This window comes from Dama dama, chromosome 32, assembly GCF_033118175.1.
Source record: "Dama dama isolate Ldn47 chromosome 32, ASM3311817v1, whole genome shotgun sequence".
Classification (NCBI taxonomy): Eukaryota; Metazoa; Chordata; class Mammalia; order Artiodactyla; family Cervidae; genus Dama; species Dama dama.
The window spans coordinates 44,978,129-44,999,533 of record NC_083712.1 but is presented as its reverse complement, the minus strand read 5'-3'; the positions used below and the strand labels follow the sequence as shown (position 1 = coordinate 44,999,533).

Here is a 21,405-nt window from a genome sequence, read left to right as displayed (position 1 = left end):
ACCCGGGTCATGAAATGATAAAAATGGTCTGGTCCTTCTCACCTGGAATGGGTTTGCTTCAGGAGTTAGCGATGGCTATGTACTTTTCACCCTATGCAGTTGCGCAACAGTTTGGTTTTCTTTGCCTTTGGGAATTCTGCAGACAGAGGTGGGGTGGTCAGTGAGAGATTGTTTAGAAACAAGAATGAAGTACACAGTTTTATGTTTCTAGCTCACAGAGGTGTGAGTGTAACTGTCTGTGTCTTCTGTTCCACCCAAACTCTTACAGATTTCTTCCCTGGGTCCTTGTGATTCTAGAGACACTGGGATTTGGCTGCTTGAAGGAGAAATCGACCTTCCACTGGTTAAGCTTTCCTTGAGAACCCTACCGCTTAGATACAACACATTGCTGGATGTTGCAGTGGAGAAAAAAAAATTAACAATACTCACAGGTGAGTGAAGCAATAGAAATCTATAAACAAATCTATAAATATGTAAATCCTGCAAGTGACTGGCAAATACAACCGTGACAGCAAAGAGAAGGGAAGATTAATTCTGCCTGGGGTGAGAGAGAGGATGGGCTATAAAAGAAGGTGGTATCTGTAGACCCTGGGGAGGCCAGGTCCTCTGGCCCAATTTTTAATTTTTTCCTTTTGGTATAGATCTGATAAATAATTTACATCATGAAACAATACCATGATGAAAACCAGTAATTTGCTTTAATCTTACACACACTTTCTTAAGGGACTTAAAGACTCCATTTCGGCTGCACATACATGCACAGTCCTCCCCGGGAGAGGAGGGAAAAAATTAATTTTCTAACACCTTCTGCTTTGGGAAACTGATTGGACTGGCTGGGGGAGCGGGGGGAAGAGGGCTCTGAGCCCAAAACTTTGGGCTTCAGGAGCTGCAGGGGGCTTTTCCAGGGTCTGATCTTGGAGTCTTGGGTAGGGGGCGAGGGTGGTATCCCACTTAATCATCCTCGGGCAAAATAGCCGAGCGCTATACTGGGCACCCAGTGGACCATCGTCTGTCGAAAGGATTTCAAGCATCCTCCTTCCTTCAAATTTAGAGGGTCATCCACCCATATCCCCACGTTGTGCTGCTCCGGCCAGCTAAATTCGGTTCCGATCTCGAGAGTTAGGAAAAACAGAGGAGAAAGGGTCGGGCCGTAGCATGCCGAGAGTGGAGCTAAGCCAGGAGGTGTGAGCGAGGGGGCGAGGGCGGCGCGCCGAGCGAGCGCTCGCGCCCCAGCTCCGCGGCTCCTGCGGCGATCGCTCAGCCCCCGCCCCCTCGCTCCCTCGCGGACCCCCGCCCGGGAGGCGGCAGGGCAGCGCCCGCGCCGCCGAGGCTGGGCTCGGGCTGTCGCGCTCGTCCCCTGCCGCTCTTGCCGTCCCCAGCCGCCTCCTCCTCCTCCTCCCTCCTCCCCGGCCCGGCTTTGGAGGCGATTCTCCTCTAGCGACCCAGCCGATCGCTTCTGGGCGGGCGGCGCTTTGTCTGCTCCCTCCAGCGAGGCTCCGGGCCCGGCGCCGGGTCTGCAGCGGCCGCCGCTGCAGCGGGAGCCCGGCGGCGCCTCCTCGCGCCCCCGGGGGCCGCGCCCTCTCCCCGCCGAGGCGCCGGGGGACGGCGGCCCAGCCACTCACCGCCCGCGTCCCGCGCACCAACGCCGCCGCCGCCGCCGCCACCGCGGGAGAACCGGCCCACCCGGCCGGCCCGGTCCGAGGCAGGCAGCCCGGCGGGCAGTCGGGCGGGGACGGCGGCTGCTGCGGGTCTGGCAGCGCGCACGCCGCCCCGCAGACGCACCCAACGCCTCCTCCGTGCGCTGCGAGGATGGAGCAGCCGCCCCGGCCGCGGACTGGCGCAAGGTAAGGTGCAGCCGCCTGTTGCTTTTCGCCCAGCGCCGCGTTGGCCCCTCTGCCCGGGTACCTAGGCCGTCCCTCCCCGGAACCCGTAGAGAAGAACCATCACCCCATTTCTGAGCCTTGTCCAACCCCCAGGCTCCCTGGCGCAGATCCTTGGAGGGACCCCCTCCTGGCGAGTGGCGGGAGAGGTGGTGCTGGGTGGGGGCCGGGGGGGGGGTTGTCGACCCTCTTTGCTTGCCTGCCGCCGACTGCAGTGCCACAGTCTGCAAACTTTTGTGCCCCCTCACTGCGCGGCGCTCAGCCGGTGCGTGCAAGTTGCACGTCTAGTTCTCGCTTGCGCCCTTCCCCCCATCCTCCCCCCCCCGCCCCCCTCCCCGCCTCGCCGGAGGCATCTGTCTATTTCTCTGTGTTCTTGCCAGTCGACTTTTCGCTCCCTGCGGAGGGACGAGGGTCTGGGACCCGGCGGTGCTCATCCCGCCTGTAGGGGTTGAGTAGGAGCCAAGAGGGTGAAACAGAACTGGTGGGACGCGGGGGGAGGCTGCCCCCTCCCCCCCGCTCCGGGGCTCCGTCCGGCGCGGCGGGAGTCGGTCGGTTCTCCCGTGTGCCACCCCCAACTCGGTCATGAAACCCTCGGAGTGGTTTGCGGCTGTGCGCCGTGGGAAGGCAAGTGCAGATCCGGGTGGGTGAAGTAAGTGGTTTGGGGTGGGCAAAGGTGGCCGGCGGGGTGTTGGGGGGTGGGGGTGGGAGGAAGCTGAAGGTGGAGACGGATAGGGTGGAGGGGAGACCCAAAAGCTCGGTTCAAGTGGACGAGAGGCCGGCTCCCCAAGCCGTCTTCTGGGAATCCGAGTGTGGAGGGCACCGACCGGGTGTGTAAATACGGCTGGGGGAGGAGGCGGGTACGCGGGGAAAGCGCCGTGGGACCGACCCCAGCCGCCGAATGCCGGGCCCGGGGGTGGGGGGCGTGGGAAGGCCGGCTTCTGATGCCTGGACTGGGGCTATCTCCGTCTCCGGATGGAACAGACCGTGTCCGTTGGCGTCTTGGGCGGTGGCTGAGTGGTCTGGGGGCGCTTTCCCAGCTCCAGGAGGACCCCGCGTCCCCTTCCCCAGCGCCCGCGGCTGTACCTTTCCCCTTCCGCAGCCCGGCCGGCCGGCCCACGCCCACCCTCCCAGCCCGGCGCCTAGGAGTTCGGGGTGTTTCCGCAGCCGCGGGGTGGGAAGGGGATTCCGGGATTCGGGGGGAGGCTGTGTGCTGCTTGGGGAGTGTCCCCGGCGCCTGGGCGTGGAGACCCGGGTCCCAGGCGGTGGGAGGACGGCGCAGGGGCCGCGGCTGCAGCGCCAGCCCCCTCCCCCGCCTCCCGCGCCTACCCCCTGGGCGGAGCGAGCGACCCGGGGAGCCCCGAGCCCCCCGGCGGCTCCGGAGCGCTGATCCGGGAGGGGATGCGGCGAAAGGCGGGGCGCGGGGCGCGGGGGTGCGGGCCTCGGGGGAGGGGAGGCCTGGCTCCCAGATCCGGGGCCCGGGGCAGAGGGGACTCGGTCCACCTCTCAGCCCCCAGGTAGACCCTCTGGGCTGTTCCAGGCGTCTTGGCGGATGCGGGAAGGCCAGCCCCTTTCCTCCTTGGCACCCCAGCAGTCTGGTGGGGAAGGCCATTGGGAGGGGGGTCCCTAGAGTGCTGTGGAGAAGAAAAGGGAGCCCCCCTTGCCCCGCGGAGGCCGGCGGGGAACTCGCTAGGCTCTCAAAGGCCTGGCAGCTCCGGGTTTAACCCTTCCTCTCTCTGAGGAGGTGCACGCCCCTCTCAAAGTGGCGCCTTCGGCTGAGACTCCGTTCCCGGGTCGCTTCCTCCCGGCTTCAGAGAAGAGGGGTTTGAAAGTTGCCTGGGTCTGGAGCGCCCTAAACCCTCGGGTGGTCCCTGCACAACTCTTCCACGTGCAGGCGCGGAGGGGGACCCCCCGTTTCGTCCCTGCGGTTCCCCTGCAGACATCTCCGGATCCGAGCTGGGAGAAAGCAGAACTCCGCGTAGACCCCTCTGTTGGACCCCAGGCTTGGGCCAGACCCTTCTGGAAGAGACTTCGACTGGCCCGGACTCAGGGAGGGGTCCTGAGTTGGGTCATTCCCCTCCATCCAGGGTCCCCCCTGCGGCCGCGCGCGCCCTGCCTCCCGAAGGCAAGCTCCAGAGCCCCAAGCAGCTGTTGGGGGTGCCCTGGGACGAGGCTGGGGTGCAGCTTCTGAGCGCCAAGGCCACACCCCACAGGCCAGCTTTGGCCTCTTCCGAATTTCCTGGCTCTTGAGGTAGGATCCTAGAATTAAGTCCCTCGCTCAAGCTCACCATTGAGATTTTGACGCCCAGGACCTGCTTCTCTCTTATGGCCTGCTTGTGTTCTGCCCACTTGCTTTGCTTGCAGAAAGAGACGGAACGTGTCCTTTGGCAACTCTTTGAAAATCATTTGTTTGGTTCCGCTGGTCTTGCCGCGGGCAGGCTTTTTCTAGTTGCGGGAGAGTGGGGCTACCCTCCCTAGGAGAGTGGGGCTACCCTCCCTAGGTGCCTGGGCTCTAGAACCCTCAGGCTTCAGTAGCTGTGACATCGGGCTCAGTTGTTCCCTGGCATGTGGAATCCTCCCGGACCAGGGAGAGAACCGGTGTCCCCTACGTTGGCAGCCAGATTGTCAACCCCTGGACCACCAAGAAAGTCCCCTTGGCAGCTGCTGAAGGAGGACTTAACATCCGCACCAAGGTGCTTGTGCAGGTTGCTGGGGAGATCTTCTGAGGGGCCAGGTAGCAGGGACGATTGTCCCCACTGGCCTTTACCCTGTGCCAGTCTCTGATGGTTTCCTGGGCACAACCCTCCTCACAACCCAGGAGGAGAGTTATTCTGAAAACTAAGCCGTGGAGGAAGTAATCGGTTTGCTTGTTGTTGCCCAGCCTGTAAGTGGCGGGACGGGTTAGTCTTGGGTGGAGGACAGCTCGTCTGTCCCTGCTTTGAAGCCCACTTGCTCCCACAGACCCTTTGACCACAGGAGGTGGGGGAGGCCCTAGTCTTCTGCTCCAACCCGGGGCCGTGTTGGCAGCGCCAGGCTGGCCTGTGAGGCTTCTGGGGCTGACACTGATAGGTCCCTTGGGGCGCACCTCGGGAGGGTGGGATCCTGGCTCTGGAAGCAGATTTAGGCAATTGGCTGCCGGCACTGGACTTCTTTTCTGATTCTTTTGGAGAGTGTGCATGGTAAGTCATTTCAGTCATGTGTGACTCTGTGCGACCCCATGGACTGTTATAGCCCGCCAGGCTCCTCTGCCCATGGGATTCTCCAGGCAAGCATACTGGAGTGGGTGGCCATGCCCTCCTCCAGGGATCTTCTAGACCCAGGAATCGAACCCGTGTCTCTTAGGGTCTTTACCACTAGCGCCACCTGGGATGCCCCTTTGTAAAAGTGATGAGATATGTAAGGAGGATATGAGTGTGATCAGGGTCCGCTCCAGAGATACAAATTATAGACACTGGATTCTGCAAGAGTCTATTTATCGTGACTGAATCCCAGAATATCAGAGCGAGGGACTTCTCAGATCTGTCCCTCCCAGCCCAGAGGCGGGAAGGAGATTCCCTGATGAAGGTCATTTTTGTGTGTTCCTAGCACCACTAGTACTAGGACCACTGTCTTCTGACCCTTGGTTGAAGTAGCCCATGTTGATGCACACAGGCATTGCGTTCACTGCGGTGGTTTTTCAGCTTCTTAATATTAATCTGTGAAAAATGGATTAGGGAAAAACTTTATTAAAAAAGGAGAGCTCTTTGCTAATTTGGCATAAATGCCTCCATCTGCATAACCAGAAAAAAGCCACAATCGTAGAATGGTTAAACCACCACAAATATATGTGTTTTGCCAAAAACTGCAGTAGACCATTTGTAAGTCTTCTGATAAAAGACTAACTGTGCAGCCTTTTCCATAATTCTAAAGAAAATTAAAGGCATGCTCAGCCATTTTAGCCTCATCCTTCTGTCCAGTGGAATGGCTCTGTCTTCCCCCACCTGCAGGTGTTTGTGAAAATAAGAGAAAATGTGGGACCTCAGAGGGAAAAATCCTTTTGTGTCCAGTGAAGTGATTTGGTGTTATTTCTCCTGGATTTCTGACCATTGGTTTCTGATTTCTGATCCTAAACTTTAGGCTGCTGTCAACTTGAGGCAAAACCACATCTTTCTGCTGGACATACTTGGGACTCAGAAACAGACATACTTGAGGCTCAGAAACGGGGAAATTATTCTTTGCCGCGTCTCACTCACTGAGCCCCTTTAACAAAGGGGACTTTCCCTAGTAGTTTGGGCATTCCGTATGCCCCTGGGCGTTCCTGTAGGACAGAATTCCGATTCCTAAGAACATCCCCTGTCTTCTCCCCTGCAGCTACAGTATCAAGATGCTCTTCCCCTGGAGCTGAATCAACAAAAAGTAAACAGAGAGGAAATTGGGAAAGCCTGTTTCTCAGTCACACTGAGGCGGGGGAGGTAAGAGTTGCAGGCAGATGGTGGAGATTTGGTGCCTTTTATGTCCCCAGGAACAAGCTTTTCACCCCTGTTGCTGTGACAAGCCAGGATGGAGGCCTTTAGGCAGCAAGGACACCTGTGTGGGGGTGAGGCAGCGGTGCGGGGAGATGGAAGGAGGCTTGGGTGACAGAGGGCTTTGGTGTGCCCTGCGGGATGCTGGCCTTCCCGCCTCCCCTCCTGCCCACCTCCTCAGGGCTGACTGATCTTGGTTATCTCAAGGGAAGCATTCGGTTTCTAGAGAGTTCATTAGAAAAGCATGTTGTTTTTACTATAAGGAGGGAAAAGTATGTACCGATGCCCCAGTCCGCAGGGAGAGCCCTGAACCTCAAATCATCCTAGAAGGGTGATCGTCTGAAGGAAGGCTTGCTGCTTTAGCTGGATTCCCGCAGAGTTGGAGCAGAAACCACGTGGCATTGAAATCAGGCATGACAGTCTCACAGAGAAGGGGTCCCTCTCTTAGGAACCACAGGAGGAAGACTCTGTTCGCCCCTGGGCCGACATCCTGGTTTCCAGTTCCGAGCTTTATCAGGGGTGCCAGGGGCGTTCCTTGTCTCCGTGTCCCGTGAGTGTGGCCCACATCCCTTCTGCCAACTCGCGCACTCACTGCCTGCGGCCCACACAGCGCTCCTACGGGGACAATTCGTTGGGGGTATATTTATCTTAAACCATATAAGCACAAGTTTGTTGACAGAATAACAATTATTATCGAGCAACATGTGCTGGGAAAAGGTTATGAAACACATAAAACCTTTTTATTCAGAACACAGTGAATAACTAGTTTTATACAATACATAGTAAGAATTAAAATTCTCAGTTTTGGTGAGATAGCTAAAAATAAGAGAATCAAGAACCAGAGCATCTGAATTTGACCTGTTTTTATTAACAAGAGAATCCGAATAATAAGGATATGTGGGATTTGAAGGTGATGACGGGGGGAAGATAAGGAAAAGAAAATATAGCCAGGTAGAACCTGAGAAGCTATTTCTTCATTGGCTTTATTTTAAATAAAAACATAATACCTTAATCTAGATTTGAATAATCCACAGGATTTGTCTTCAGATTGTGGGTATGGTGAGCTTTATTCTACAAGTGGTTGGGAACCATAATGGCAGCTCTTAGATCTGACATACTGGTATATACCTATCTGTGCTTTGTAAAAACTTGGTGAATTAATACATCACAACATGACGTATGAAATAGCCATTTGAGGCAAGAATGAAGTCTGCAACCTTCTCAAGACCTGACAAGTTTGGACCATATTTTCCCAAAGTGAGTAAGTTAAGAGTAAGGACTGTATAATATTTAAAATTTTTTTAAAAAATCTGAATTAAGTATTGAAAAGGGCTTCCCGGGTGGTGCCAGTGTTAAAGAACCCGCCTGCCAATGCAGGAGACTTAAGAGATGCAGGTTCAATCCCTGGGTTGGGAAGATCCCCTGGAGGAGGGCATGGCAGCCCACTCCAGTATTCTTGCCTGGAGAATCCCATGGACAGAAGAGCCTGGTGGGCTACAGTCCATGGGGTCACACAGACTTGGACACAACTGAAGTGACTTAGCATGCATGCACGCATGTACTGAAAAAGAACCACTCAGATAAAGACTTTTTTCTTTTGGAGGATAAATTAACAGATATTATAAAATTTATGGTTTCAATTTCTCCTACACTCTCTGAGCTGCTTTTTATGTTAATACTTGTCCAGGGACAGGTTTTGAAAAAAGGATTTGAGACAGTGTTTGAAAAAGAATTTGTGCCTTTTAGTGGAAGTAAAATGGGAACAAATATAAAAAATAAAAAAATATAATATTGTGAGTCACTCTTAAGCATGGAGTAACACAAATTTAGATTGGTTCCTTCTTTCTTTCTTTCTTTTTTCCTGCCTTCTTTCCCTCTTCTTCTTTTCTTTAGACCATTGATAGACTTTTCAGTCTGCATATAAGTAATCAGTCCCTTGCTGGGGGAGATGGCTGTTTCAGGACACAAATTTTCCCCTGGTGGGAGGAGGGAGAAGGCACAGTCTGCTTTGTCCACAGCTAAAGCACAGAGGTCCTTAAGTCCCACTGACTTCTCCTCGAGGCTGCCCTCGATTCTGATCTAGACAAGCAGTGCTTGTGGAGGCCTGCATACAGAGGGCTCACCTGGCAGCAGTGACTAAGCAGGATCCTTTCCTTGGCTACACTGGGAAGTGATGCTCGGCGAGGAATCCTGGCCCCAGCTAGCTGACCTTCCCTAGACATCTGGTCATGAGGGATTATCAAGCAGGAATGCTTGCCATCCTTTCTACAGATTACATTTAAGCTTGGGTTGTCAGAATTATAGCATCTCCTGCCGTGGAGTGTTTCGGAGTCATTTATTTGGGTGGGCAGTCTGTTTTTTTAGTTGCTTCTCAAAAACACTTCCTATCAACATAATGAATATCCTGCTCCAATGAAAGATAGTATGCAGACCCTTGGTGCGCGAAGCCCTTGCTACAAAACCTATGAAAAAAGGATGGATGAGAGCCCGCCGGGTCAGGAGGCCCAGGAGAGAGGTCCCAGAGAAGCAGTGGAGGCGGGAGTAGGAGAAAAAGGGGGTGGGAGGAGGCAAGCATCAGGGGAAATGGACCACCCAAAGGAAGAGGGCCCAGCGATCAGCAGAGGAAGACGAACAGACACTTGGTTTAAGCCAAACCCGAAGGATAAAGAAAGGCATAAAAATAAGATGAAGAAAGCTAATGGGAATGATAGAGGCCTGGAGAAGAGGTGCACGCACTGTCAGTGCCCCTGCATAATTCCTCAAGGTCGGGATCAACTCAGGGGCAGGCTGAGACCTCACCCAGAGGGCAGGATTTCTTTCCCACGTCCTCTGTCCTTGGCGAAGGTGGCTTCTGCAACACCAGGCCAAAGCCTCTTAATCTTATTTATGCCATGGTACCTTTTGGTGGTCTGACAAGTTTAGGGACCCTAGAACGATGTGTTTCAATGTACTCCTTGCAGCATGTAAGATTATAACACAAATCTTATTGAGAGCATTTTACATGCTACATAAACCACTGTGACCTACTAGCGTCAGTGTAACAAGATCGGATGTAGACCAATAATTGGATGAGTGTGATGCCGCCTTGGGTAACTGCAGGCCTGAACCACGATAGGAAAGCATCCCATTTGTGTGTTTGGGTGACAGCGTCACTGGTACGCGTACTCCGTCTGAAGTTCGTGGCCTGCGTTTATAATAGAATGAGACGCTAAATTGTAGCTCATTGTCGGGAAGCACATTCGTGACTATTGTCACATTCAAGTTCATGGATTCCTGGAATTCTGTTGATAGACGCCTTGGAGAGGACTGTGGCTAGGGTGACCACAGATGATCGGGGTACTTTTGAGAAGGAAAGGGGGCCTAGTTGTTGCTGTACAAAGTGGGTGTGAATTGGGATGGGCCTGGACAAATGGTAACATAAGGTCCCTCCTCTGCTATCCACCACTTCCCTGGTGGCTCAGATGGTAAAGCACGTGCCTGCAATGCGGGAGACCCGGGTTCAATCCCTGGGTCGGGAAGATCCCCTGGAGAAGGAAATGGTAACCCACTCCAGTGTTCTTGCCTGGAAAATCACATGAACGGAGGAGCCTGGAGGACTACAGTCCATGGGGTCACAAAGAACCGGACACGGCTGAGCGACTTCACTTTCTTTCTTTTCTTTCTTTCAGCTGCTATCATCTCCCCAGGGGTCTCTCTCCCCAGATCAGTTTTCACTTCTCTGGCCCAAGGGATTGTCATTATCTGCCCTGTTCCCAGGGGTCATGGTGGTGGCCACTGATGGGCGTTGGGAAGTGGAGAACGAGTCTAGCTGAAAGAAGCCACATGGCAGGTCACAGCCAGGCCAGAGGAAGCCTCTGTAAGGACTGGACAATGGGCTTCCTTGGAATAGCTGCAGCCTCTGGGTCCTGGCGGGGTGGACGCTGGCCCGCATTCCAGTTCCCGATTGCTGCCTTGGCCAGCTGTCCTGACGCCTCGGCCAATTTCACCTGAAGCGAGGCTGAATTATTAGACTACGGTGCATTTCAGCTGGAAGTTTCACCTTCTGCAACAATCTTTTTTTTTTTTTCCAAAGCAGAGCTGCCACAATGGTTTTGCAAGTTTTACTTCCTGTCCCTGCCCATCCTACTTACCAGGAAATGGCCTCAGTGCAGGCAGATGGAGGGAGGCCCCATGGGAAGAGGCCAGGACCTGGAGAGTTCTTAGACTGGATCATAAGACCTCGAGTGAGGGAGGTGGACCGAGGTCACAGCGTGTTCCCTGAGCAGATGGCTCGTGTTGTCCTGTGCTGGGGGAAATGACAGCAGGATCCTGCTTCTGGAGATTGCCTTGTGTCTGTCTGTTCCAGCTGGTGAAGTGGAACCAGCTCGGTAGAAAAAATAAAGACTCTTCTAAGAAAGCCTTTGGCTCTGCAGGGGGTACACAGCATCTCAGAAACATAGTCTTTATGTGCGTGTAGAGTATTCGACCAGGAGCCGGACAGCCTGGTTCTCAGTCCAGCTTTGGACCTTACCAGCTCGGGGTCTTTGGGCTGGCTAAGACGATTGCCTTCTGCTCTCCTTCCTCGGTGACAGGGTGTTTGGAAGCCAGCTGGTTTCCAAAGCCCCTTCCAGCGCTGTGGTCTGCGGTGGCGTTGTTTCGTTTATACTCCTGAGACGGGGCTCCCTCTGTAAGATGGTTCCGGCTCACTGCTTTGCACCGCCTTCCTTGGGCAGCACAGATCCAACGTCGACAGGTGGAGACTCCCCACCACCCCGAGGGGCTGCGACTCGAGTGAGGGGATGGAGGAGAGGATGCCGGCAGGCACAGGGATGGAGTCGGGAAGGAGTGGGACGGTTGATAACTTTCCCCGAAACAGGAGTCATCGCTCAGGAGAGACAGAGGAGGAGCTCCTGAAGTGTGGACTGAGTGCGCATCTGTGTCTAACCCTTCATAACCGTGGAGTCGTGTCCCTCCCTGCTGAAAACGGCTCAGGTACTCCTGGTCACCTCTGGAAGTGGATCTTTATGATGCTTCAGTAGGTCTTTCCTCACCTGCCTGTGTCTTCAGCTGGCATTTTCCTTGGTGCATCTGCATCCCGAGGCATTAAAGCTGGCGTGCTCGTACTAGTTAGTATGGACAAGTCTTCACACCTCTCAAACTCTGCACTGGGTGGGGTCATACGGTAGCTTGACATCAGCTGTGGTGGGCCATCTACACCCCAGAAACTGACTGACGTTCTAAAGCAGAGCAGTCTTCCCGGAGAGTCTGCTATTAAAAATGACTAGTCCACACCAGAGCCCCTGCCCGCCCCCCACCCAAGATTGCAGTTCCTGCCACAAAACCGCCTCCATCTGCTGTTACCAGCTCCCAACAGCTCATCTGTCTCTCTTTCCTTCTCACTTGCTTTCCCTTCTTCTCTCCCTCCCTTCCTTCTGTCTAAGTGTCCATCCAATCCGCCTTCTCATCCAGAGGTCGCCAGACCCCATTCCGATGCCTCTTCTGCCACTTAACAGTTGGATCAGGGAATCTGGGAGGCTGTCCTAGCTTTTAACATTTAACATGCCTCAATTTTCTCTACATCAAATGGGTATGATAACCGGTCGTTGTGAGGCTGACGTGAGTTAGTATGCATAAGGCACTTCGAATAGTCTCCGATGCATGGTAAGTCTTTGATTTTAGGATTGAGCACCACATTGGGGATTGCTTACTCTGTACCCAGGACTGAATAGCACATGTATGGTCCAATAAAACAAGCACAAGAGAATGTCGAAGAGACTTAAACAAAGCCTGGTTAGCTCTTCCAGGCATGTCAGAATGGACTTTATGGAGCCAGGGGCATTTGAAGCGAATCCAAAAAAGACTGGTGATAAAAGCCCGTGTAACTGGCAAGACAGGTGGCAGCCTCTCAGGAGAAGGAGGGTCCCATGACCAGAGGCATTGAAGAGAAGAACAGCACGGAGTGTGAAGGCGTTGTGCGGCCGAGTGTGAGCCGGTGGAGGGAGTGGGGCTTTGATCACATCTGGGTTGTGGGCGAAGGGCCCCGCGGTCTCCTCTTCACCCTGCCTTCCTGTTGCCCGCAGCAGCACAGGTCTAAGCTTTGGATTTTCAAAAAAAAAAAAAAAATAGACATCTGGATTCACATGCAAAAGCTCCTGATGTTTAATGGTAGAACTAATTCAATTTAAAAAATAAGCAAAATAAACAAAGCAAAGCATATCCAGAGGTTGTATCCAATCTCCTGTAAGAGACGGGGACTCCAGACCCCCAAACTGTGTCCCCACAAGGTTGCAGTTGAACACTGGACCCAGTTTTGAATGTGGTTCTGACACTCTCATCCCTGGTGGCTCAGATGATAAAGAGACTGCCATCAATGCAGGAGACCCGGGTTCGATCCCTGGGTCGGGAACATCCCCTGGAGAAGGGAATGGCGATTCACTCCAGTTTTCACGTCTGGAAAGTTCCAGGGACAGAGGACCCTGGAGGGCTACAGTCCATGGGGTCGCAAGGAGTCTGACACGACTGAGTGGCTAACACGCTGTGTGGCTACAGGTGAGATTCCCTCAAGGTCTCGGAGCTCTAGTTTTCTGCCACGTGGCTCTGCTGTTTCTTGTCCTACCGGCCTTGCAGTGAGGAACCTTTTGGACTACGGAGATAAAAGCCCTTGCAAAGTACCAGACACGGGTTAGAATTGTGCCCAGGGCCCAGCGTGCTATGGGCAGAGCCCTGCGCCCAGAGCAGCCCAAGCCTGGTCTCATCTCATTCATCCAGAGCTTCCTGGGTATCCTCACCTGCCTTTTTAATTTTAACGATCGATGGGGGAAGAGAAATGTAGGAGTGTTTTTTCTCCTTCATTCTGTTAAAAACATTGCAAGGAGCTTGACATGCCATTTTGAAAGGCTGGATGTCACAGATCCAGCTGAGAGCTATTCATTGCTTTTGCTTGGATTCGAGATTGTGGGGAAGAGGGGGCAAGCTGCCTCCACGCCGTGTGTGGTGACTGTTCCTTCGAGGTACAGTCAGCCCTGTGAGGTGTTAGTTGGGGTCATGTCAGGATCTGCACTTAGATTTGTGCAGTTTCCCCTCTTTTGAGTCCTTTCCATTCCAGGTTGGCTTTGATCACATAGGCTTTTATGGAAATGATCATACCTTAAGAGGAGAGTAGAATTATTTCTAGCTGAGGGAGCTTGGTGGATGCTGGCTTCAGTACAGTAGAGAGGTGGACAGGCCCCCAGCCTACTTCATCACGCCTGGCGAAACGTTCTCTGTCATTGCAGCTTTGTGACAACTGGCTTCCCTGGTGGTCCCAGATGGTAAAGAATCTGCCCGCAATGCAGAAGCCCCAGGTTTGATTCCTGGGTCAGGAAAATCCCCTGGAGAAGGGAATGGCAGCCCACTCCAGTATTCTTGCCTGGAGAATTCCATGGACAGAGGAGCCTGGAGGGCTACAGTCCGTGGGGTTGCAAAGAGTCGGACACGACTGAGCGACTAACACTTTCTTTTCAGGCTGATTATAATGCCTTGAATCCTGTTGTTACTCTGATTTTGTGTTATCTGTGTTCATTTTTTGGTATTTCCTAATTGAACGTGATCAGGAGACGCTTCTAGTTGCAGGTGGGCCTTGAAGTCAGAACAGCTGTCTTTGAAAATCGCATCAGAGCTAGATTCTGGCCCCACTGCAGAACACTGCCGCCTCTGCTCCAGGAGCTGACCCGAGCCTTGGTCTGCCTCAGTCTGCTCCAAGATCTAAGCCACCTGGGCCCTCAGGACTGAGGTGTCTGATGCTACTGTGGCTCTCACCCCCGTCAGTGAGAGGTTTCCTCACCAACCTCTGCGGGAGCCAAACTGCAGAGAAGCCAAGGGCTTACTCTTTTGAGGTGGATGTGAAACACTTGCATGCTAAGTCGTTTCAGTGTGTCTGACTCTCTGTGACCCCATGGACTGCAGCCTGCCAGGCTCCTCTGTCCATGGGATTTTCCAGGCAGGAATATTGGAGTGGGTTGTCATTTCTTCCTCCAGGGTATCTTCCTCACCCAGGGGTCACACCTGCATCTCTTACATCTCCTGCATTGGCAAGCAGGTTGTTTACCACTAGCACCACCTGGGAAGCCCTATGAAACACTTCAGTACAGTCACTCAGTCGTCTCCAACTCTTTGTGACCCCATGAATTGCAGCACGCCAGTCCTCCCTGTCCATCACCAACTCCTGGAGTTTACTCAAACTCATGTCCATCGAGTTGGTGATGCCATCCAGCCATCTCATCCTCTGTCGTCCCCTTCTCCTCCTGACCCCAATCCCTCCCAGCATCAGGGTCTTTTCCAATGAGTCAGCTCTTCCCATGAGGTGGCCAAAGTATTGGAGTTTCAGCTTCAGCATCAGTCCTTCCAATGAACACCTAGGACCGATCTCCTTTAGGATGGACTGGTTGGATCTCTTTGCAGTCCAAGGGACTCTCAAGAGTCTTCTCCAACACCACAGTTCAAAAGCATCAATTTTTTGGTGCTCAGCTTTCTTCACAGTCCAACTCTCACATCCATACATGACCACTGGAAAAACCATAGCCTTGACCAGACAGACCTTTCTTGGCAAAGTAATGTCTCTGCTTTTTAATATGCTATCTAGGTTGGTTATAACTTTCCTTCCAAGGAGTAAGCATCTTTTAATTTCATGGCTTCAGTCACATCTGCAGTGATTTTGGAGCCCAACAAAATAAAGTCTGACACTGTTTCCGCTGTCTCCCTATCTATTTGCCTTGAAGTGATGGGACCCTATGCCATGATCTTAGTTTTCTGAATGTTGAGCTTTAAGCCAACTTTTTCACTCTCCTCTTTCACTTTCCTCAAGAGGCTTTTTAGTTCCTCTTCACTTTCTGCCATAAGGGTGGTGTCATCTGCATATCTGAGGTTATTGATATTTCTCCCAACAATCTTAATTCCAGCTTGTGCTTCTCAGCCCAGTATTTCTCATGATGTACTCTGCATATAAGTTAAATAAGCAGGGTGACAATATACAGCCTTGATGTACTCCTTTTCCTATTTGGAACCAGTCTGTTGTTCCATGTCCACTTCTAACTGTTGCTTCCTGACCTGCATACAGGTTTCTCAAGAGGCAGGTCAGGTGGTTTGGTATTCCCATCTCTTTCAGAATTTTCCACAGTTTATTTTGATCCACACAGTCAAGGGCTTTGGCATAGTCAATAAAGCAGAAATAGATGTTTTTCTGGAACTCTCTTGCTTTTTCGATGATCCAGTGGATGTTGGCAATTTGATCTCTGGTTCCTCTGCCTTTTCTAAAACCAGCTTGAATACCTGGAAGTTCACAGTTCACATATTGCTGAAGCCTGGCTTGGAGAATTTTGAGCATTACTTTACTAGCGTGTGAGATGAGTGCAATTGTGTGGTAGTTTGAGCATTCTTTGGCATTGCCTTTCTTAGGGATTGGAATGAAAACTGACCTTTTCCAGTCCTGTGGCCACTGCTGAGTTTTCCAAATTTGCTGGCATACACTTAGGTCTATAGAAATTACCATTACAGGTCAAATAGCATATTTACTGTGAAGGAGGTGTTGGAGCCACAACCCCTAATGTGATGTTGTTTGGAGATGGGACCTCCAGGCGGTGATTAAGGTTGTGAGAGGTCAGGAGGATGGGGCCAGACAGTGAGAGTTTCCTTCCTCTCTTTCCACGGACACACACCCAGGAAGGGCCACGCGAGGATACAGGAAGAACAGGGTCTTCTGTGACCCAAGGAGAGGGCCCTCACCAGACACTGCCCATGCTGGCACCTGACCTTGGACTTGTAGTCGCTAAAACTGGGAGAAACAAAATTCCTGCTGCACCCAGGCTATGGTATTCTGTTATGGCAGCCTGAGATGACTAATACAGGCACTTACTATAGATTAGCCTGGTACCTAGCCACCTCGTGTAACATCTCTGGGAAAAGATGTGCCTTTTTCATAGCATGATATCTGATGCTCACTGTCAGCTGGGCACTTAGTAGGCACTCAGTAACTTCTTGTCGAATGAGAGAATGAACACTAATGAATGAAGTGGGAAACATTCAGCTGATAAACAAACATTTGGAAAACAGTTCATTTGAGTATTGGAGATGGTTTTGGAGATGAAGGAAAAATAATTCTTGTAGAGAAGAAGCTGTGAGTAGTCTGAGTTTTTTCCTCGTTCACCCCATATAAGGTCTCCTGGACCGATTCTCCATAAGAAAATGCTGAGTTAAGCTGCTGACCTACCAAAATATCATTACCTTTAGTTTAGTCAAGTAACAAAGAAAAATCATTTCTTTATAGGAGAATCTTAGGACCTCAAAATTGGAAAGGACTTCCAAGGTCCTTTTTCACTTTAACTACCCAGTGGGCAGGTTGTCATAGAAGGATGTGAATTTTTTCTGACAACATGGTGGCTCTCGGGGTCTTTCTTGTTCCTCCAAGAGATTCCCTCAGACGCTAGGAGGACTTTGCTCCATGGCTTTTGCCATTTGAGAATGGAGATGCTATTTCCTCAAGATGCTCTTCATCTTTATTCATATCTGGGTGCAGATGAGTTCACAATATGTGGGTGTGGGATTTGAAGAGTCTGACATGCTTAGGTAACAGTTGGTGTGTCAGTTGTGTAATGAAGAATATGTATTGACAATGTTACATTGTGGGCTGAATCTTGGTTTTGGTGCTTTTTTTAAAAAAAAAAAAAAAGGAATAAAATTTCTAAAAGCAACAACATTGTTTTTAAGCCAGGGGTGTTTCTAAATGTTGGGACAACAGCGCTGAGAAATGTGGGCTTCCAACATGCATCACTGTCTTCTGCCCAGCCTGGTTTTACCGTGGAAGCCCCACTTAACTTTCTTTTTAATTGGAAGGTGCTGTACTGTTTCTAAATATACATTCATGTTGTACTCAACCGCTGAAGGGAAGTAGCTTCAGAAATAACAGGTAAAATTTTAATTCACTTTTCATATTGAGGGTGGAAGAGCCAGCTGGTTTCTAAGAAAAATTAATGGCATTTTACTGAATTACTAGGAAGTTACTGTTTGCTCCGCAGGCTCCAAAATCTCTCGGTCCTCATCAGCTTCCAGGGCTTTCTCGGGTGAAGCTGCACCAGCACTTCTGTAAACAGCCGCGTTCCTTTCTCTCCCTTTGCTGTGCGCTGGCAAGAATAGAGGCAGGAATACAGAGAGACTTCCTGCGACTCATTTGCGGGCGGAGAAGGCAGTGTGCGGGTGACCCTGATTGGCGCTAGGTAACACCGTGGATTCTACTAGAAGCAGGTGCCCTCAGTTAAAAGCACATGGGTATTCGGAGTCCTGTAAGGCTTGGGTAAGGGGTTTTTAACTTTTTATCCTGCTGTGTGTTATTTTGGCAGTCTAGTGAAATCTATGTATCACTTACTATTTTTTTTTACATTTTATTTTGTTTAAATAAAATTGATTAATAACTATTCATGTTAAAATGAATATTTTTATTTGTTTAAATAAAATGTAAAAAAAAAAGTTAAAATGTAGAAGGTATGTAGAATTACAAGGAACAAAAAAAATACAGAAACCCTGATTTTCACAGCACGTGCAACCTTATACATGGCCTGTTTCACTGCCCAATCTGTCACCATATTTTAAAAGTTACTTTAAATAACACACTTTAATAGTTAGCTTAACCATCAGATGTGTTTGAATTTGGCTGGTAAAGACTTGTGGCTGACTCACCTATCATATTTCGAAAAACAATGCTAACTTATAAAGAGTGACAAATTCTCGTTTTTGCAAAACTCTAACAAATAATTTAAATAGCTGATTTCTTCCCATGTATCCATGAAGGACAAGCAAGTGTAGACAGGTGAGACTATAAAGCATGTTCCATGTCTGGATCGCCAGGTGGAGAATGCGCTTTGCCCACAATGACCAAATTAGAAATTGACCAAGAGTTGCCTCTGTGTAATGAGGTGCCATGCATGTGTGCATGCTGAGTTACTTCAGTTGCGTCCGACTCTTTGTAGCCCTGTAGAGTGTTGCCCGCCAGGCTCCTCTGTCCATGGCATTCTCCAGGCGAGAAAACTGGAGTGTGTTATCATACTCTTCTCCAGGGCATCTTTCCGACCCAGGGATCTAACCCACATCTCTTAAGTCTCCTTCACTGGCAAGTGGGTTCTTTACCACTAGAGCCACCTGGGAAGCCCATGAGGTGCTATAGTCAGGAAGAATTAACTACCATAATGTTATGATGTGCGTAAATGATATTTCAGGATTTCTGAAATAATTGTGTTGTTATGAGAAAAAAATTGTGATTTTTTATTGCTGAAATCATAGGTCCTGATAATAGTAATGTAGTTTGTTGCTTGCCTTGAAATTTGAAATGAAGTGAAGTGAAAGTCACTCAGTTGTGTCCGACTTTTCATGACCCGTGGACTGTACAGTCCATGGAATTCTCCAGGCCAGAATACTGGAGTGGGTTGCCTTTCCCTTCCCTAGGGATCTTACCAACCCAGGGATAGAACCCCGGTCTCCCACATTGCAGGCAGATTATTTACCAGGTGAGCTATTAGGGAAGCCCTGAAATCTGAAGGACATGCTAAATTTCAGCTGGAAATCATTGGAGAAAAAAAAAGAAATCAGAAAAGACCTCCCATGATTGTGGATCCCTTTTATTCTAGCCACGGCTGTAATACTGAGGAGCAGTGGATGGACCCTGAGTGAAATACCCCTGTCTCAAGGTGTGAGTAAACACCTGATAACAAACAAAGGAGTTTTCGGATGGATGAGACCTAGTAGAAGGAATTTTTAAAAGAATGTCATTTTCTGTTTGGCAGTTTATTTAACAAACATGCCAGAATTTAACCTAAGGAGCGGTTGGCTTCGTAACTGGTCCCTTTGGAGAGAGATGCCATTGATTTTATTTAAAACAGTGTTGGGTCTTCTTTGAGAGCTAGTAGTATAAAATTTTGAATATTCTTATCAATGCTAGTTCTTGAACGGTTTGGGCTGGTTTGAAATAAGCCAAAGTCATTTGAAAGGAATGCTGCTGGAGGTAGAGGGTGCTCAAGGCGTGTAGACACCAGACCGGGAGTTGAAAATCCCAAGGCTTCTTTTCAGAAGGGACTTGTCAGCTACCCTGAAGGCTGCTCCATCACAGGTGGAGATGGGGTAGGGGTGAGATCCAGAAAAGATTGAGCTTCCAAAATGGGAGCATCTTTGGAGTCAGTCTGTGGTCCTCTGGAATGACAGCTTCATGCATGCATTTCTCTCTATAGAGTAACATTCCAAGATGGTTTAAAAATATTCAGTGACAACATTCGGGGTCACGGTTTACACAATCTTGACTGCACTGAAGTGTCCAGTAGGAACATAATGCTAGCTACTTACTTAATTTCAGCTTTTCAGTAGCTACACTCCATGTGTAAAGAGAGAAAGATGAAATTAGTTTTAACAATATATTTTACTTAACCCAATATCTGCAAATTATCATTTAAGTATAGAACCAATTTAAAATTTATTAAATGTTTTTCACCCCGAGTCTTTGAAATTTCATGTGTATTTTATACCCCGCAGCCCATTGCATTTTGGACACTGAATTTTCATCAGAATTACTTGACCTATATTTACATTTCATAAAATGTACTGTTGAAAATCAGATTTGCATATCCAAGTTCTTTCAAATATACCTAAACATCTTCCAGTAACTGAATGAGTATTAGTTTTTGAGTTTTAGATAAATCACAATTAAAATTCAGCCTTTAGCTTCTCGGTCTTGCCATTTCAAGTGCTGGAAGCTGGTTACTATACTAGATGGTGTAGGTCCAGATTATATGGGGCACCGTTGGAGAGGGGTCCCTAGACACAGAGCCCACTGGGAAATCTCAGTGGGAAAATTACAGAGAGAGGCCTGTCCTTCCAATTCCTTGTTCTTTCCGTGAATCCGTTCTTTTCGTCTTTTTCTTAATTCAGTATTTTTCCAAAGGCTCCTGATCTTTTTTCCAGGATCTCTCTTGTAACTAAGGGAGACTACTGGTCACCTACACCCGGGGCAACTGGTGCCTGTACCCTCTGCTTCCTGGGAGGAAGGTTCAGGGGTGGGGCGGGGGCCAGGAAGCTCACACCTCGGCCCCAGGGTCTCAAGACAGAGTCTAGTTCCTGACTCTACGCCCCGATGCCCATGTCTGTCGAGGTACTTCTGATTCTGATTCTGAGAAATTGGGCGGAGCCCAGGACGTTGCATTTTTATCAAGTCTTCCTCGCTCTCCCTACCTTTGCCCGCCAAGTGATTCAGAACAGCTTCGTCTAAGAACTGCCGACCTTAGCATCCTTCCCCCCACTGTATTCTTTTTGCTGGTGGTTCATAGGTGTATTCTGAGGACCCTCTTCCTCAGGAGCCTCTGTGTCTCCTTAAACTGAAGAGTTGTAGGCCCTGCTCCAAACCAGCTAAATCAGAATATTTGAAAGTGTGGCACTCAGAATCTGCATTTTGAACAAGCTCCCTAAGTCATCCTTATGCCTATGAAAGCTTATACAGACCCTCCTGCTTAGAAATATGGAATTCTTCAATTCCAGCTTTTCTCATTCAGCCTTCCCCCTCATGTCTGACCTTTAGAAACACATATGCCATTTTTATTCCACCTCCCCTGTGTTAGGGTTATTTTTCATGAATATGCGTTTGTTCCAAGGACTGAGGAAAGAAAAATACAGACCGTGAGATCCTGTCTGACTGTAAAGAGCTTGCAGACAAGGAGGGGAGAGACAGATCTATGGAAAACTGAGGTCTCAGAGAATTGCAGGTGGAGCGCTACATAAATGTGCTGGACGCTAGGAGGACACCAGGGAGAAAAGAGTCATACATCTGCACCTGGGCTGATGAGGATGGCTTCCAAAGGGCTTCAGAGACCTGTTACCAACCAGGGTTCTTGGCCTCCTCAATCGGTAAAAATTGATCAGCGGCCAGACAAGAAATTCAGACAAGGCTTTATGGGGGTCCCTGCTGCATGGAGGGGAGTGAAAACAAGTAACAGGTTCATTTGCTCACTCCCTGACGAGGGTGAGCCGGTTCCTTATACAGG

The 21,405-nt window shown here is 50.2% G+C and overlaps 1 protein-coding gene across 6 annotated transcripts in view; it reads left to right on the top strand.

Annotated features, from left to right (window-relative positions):
* Nucleotides 1-326: 326 nt before the first annotated feature.
* The window catches only part of LRRC3B (leucine rich repeat containing 3B), a 96,475-nt gene continuing 75,396 nt past the window's right edge, over nucleotides 327-21,405 (top strand). Inside the window, exon 1 of one of the 6 annotated variants that reach the window (XM_061134449.1) lies at nucleotides 327-431. The gene's annotated coding sequence lies outside the window, so the exon portion shown is untranslated. Of the gene's footprint in view, nucleotides 432-1,731; nucleotides 1,845-2,297; nucleotides 2,521-2,683; nucleotides 2,708-6,234; nucleotides 6,329-11,239; nucleotides 11,351-21,405 lie in introns of those variants that run through there. The other 5 variants (XM_061134446.1, XM_061134447.1, XM_061134452.1 and 2 more) reach the window with 5 other exon arrangements.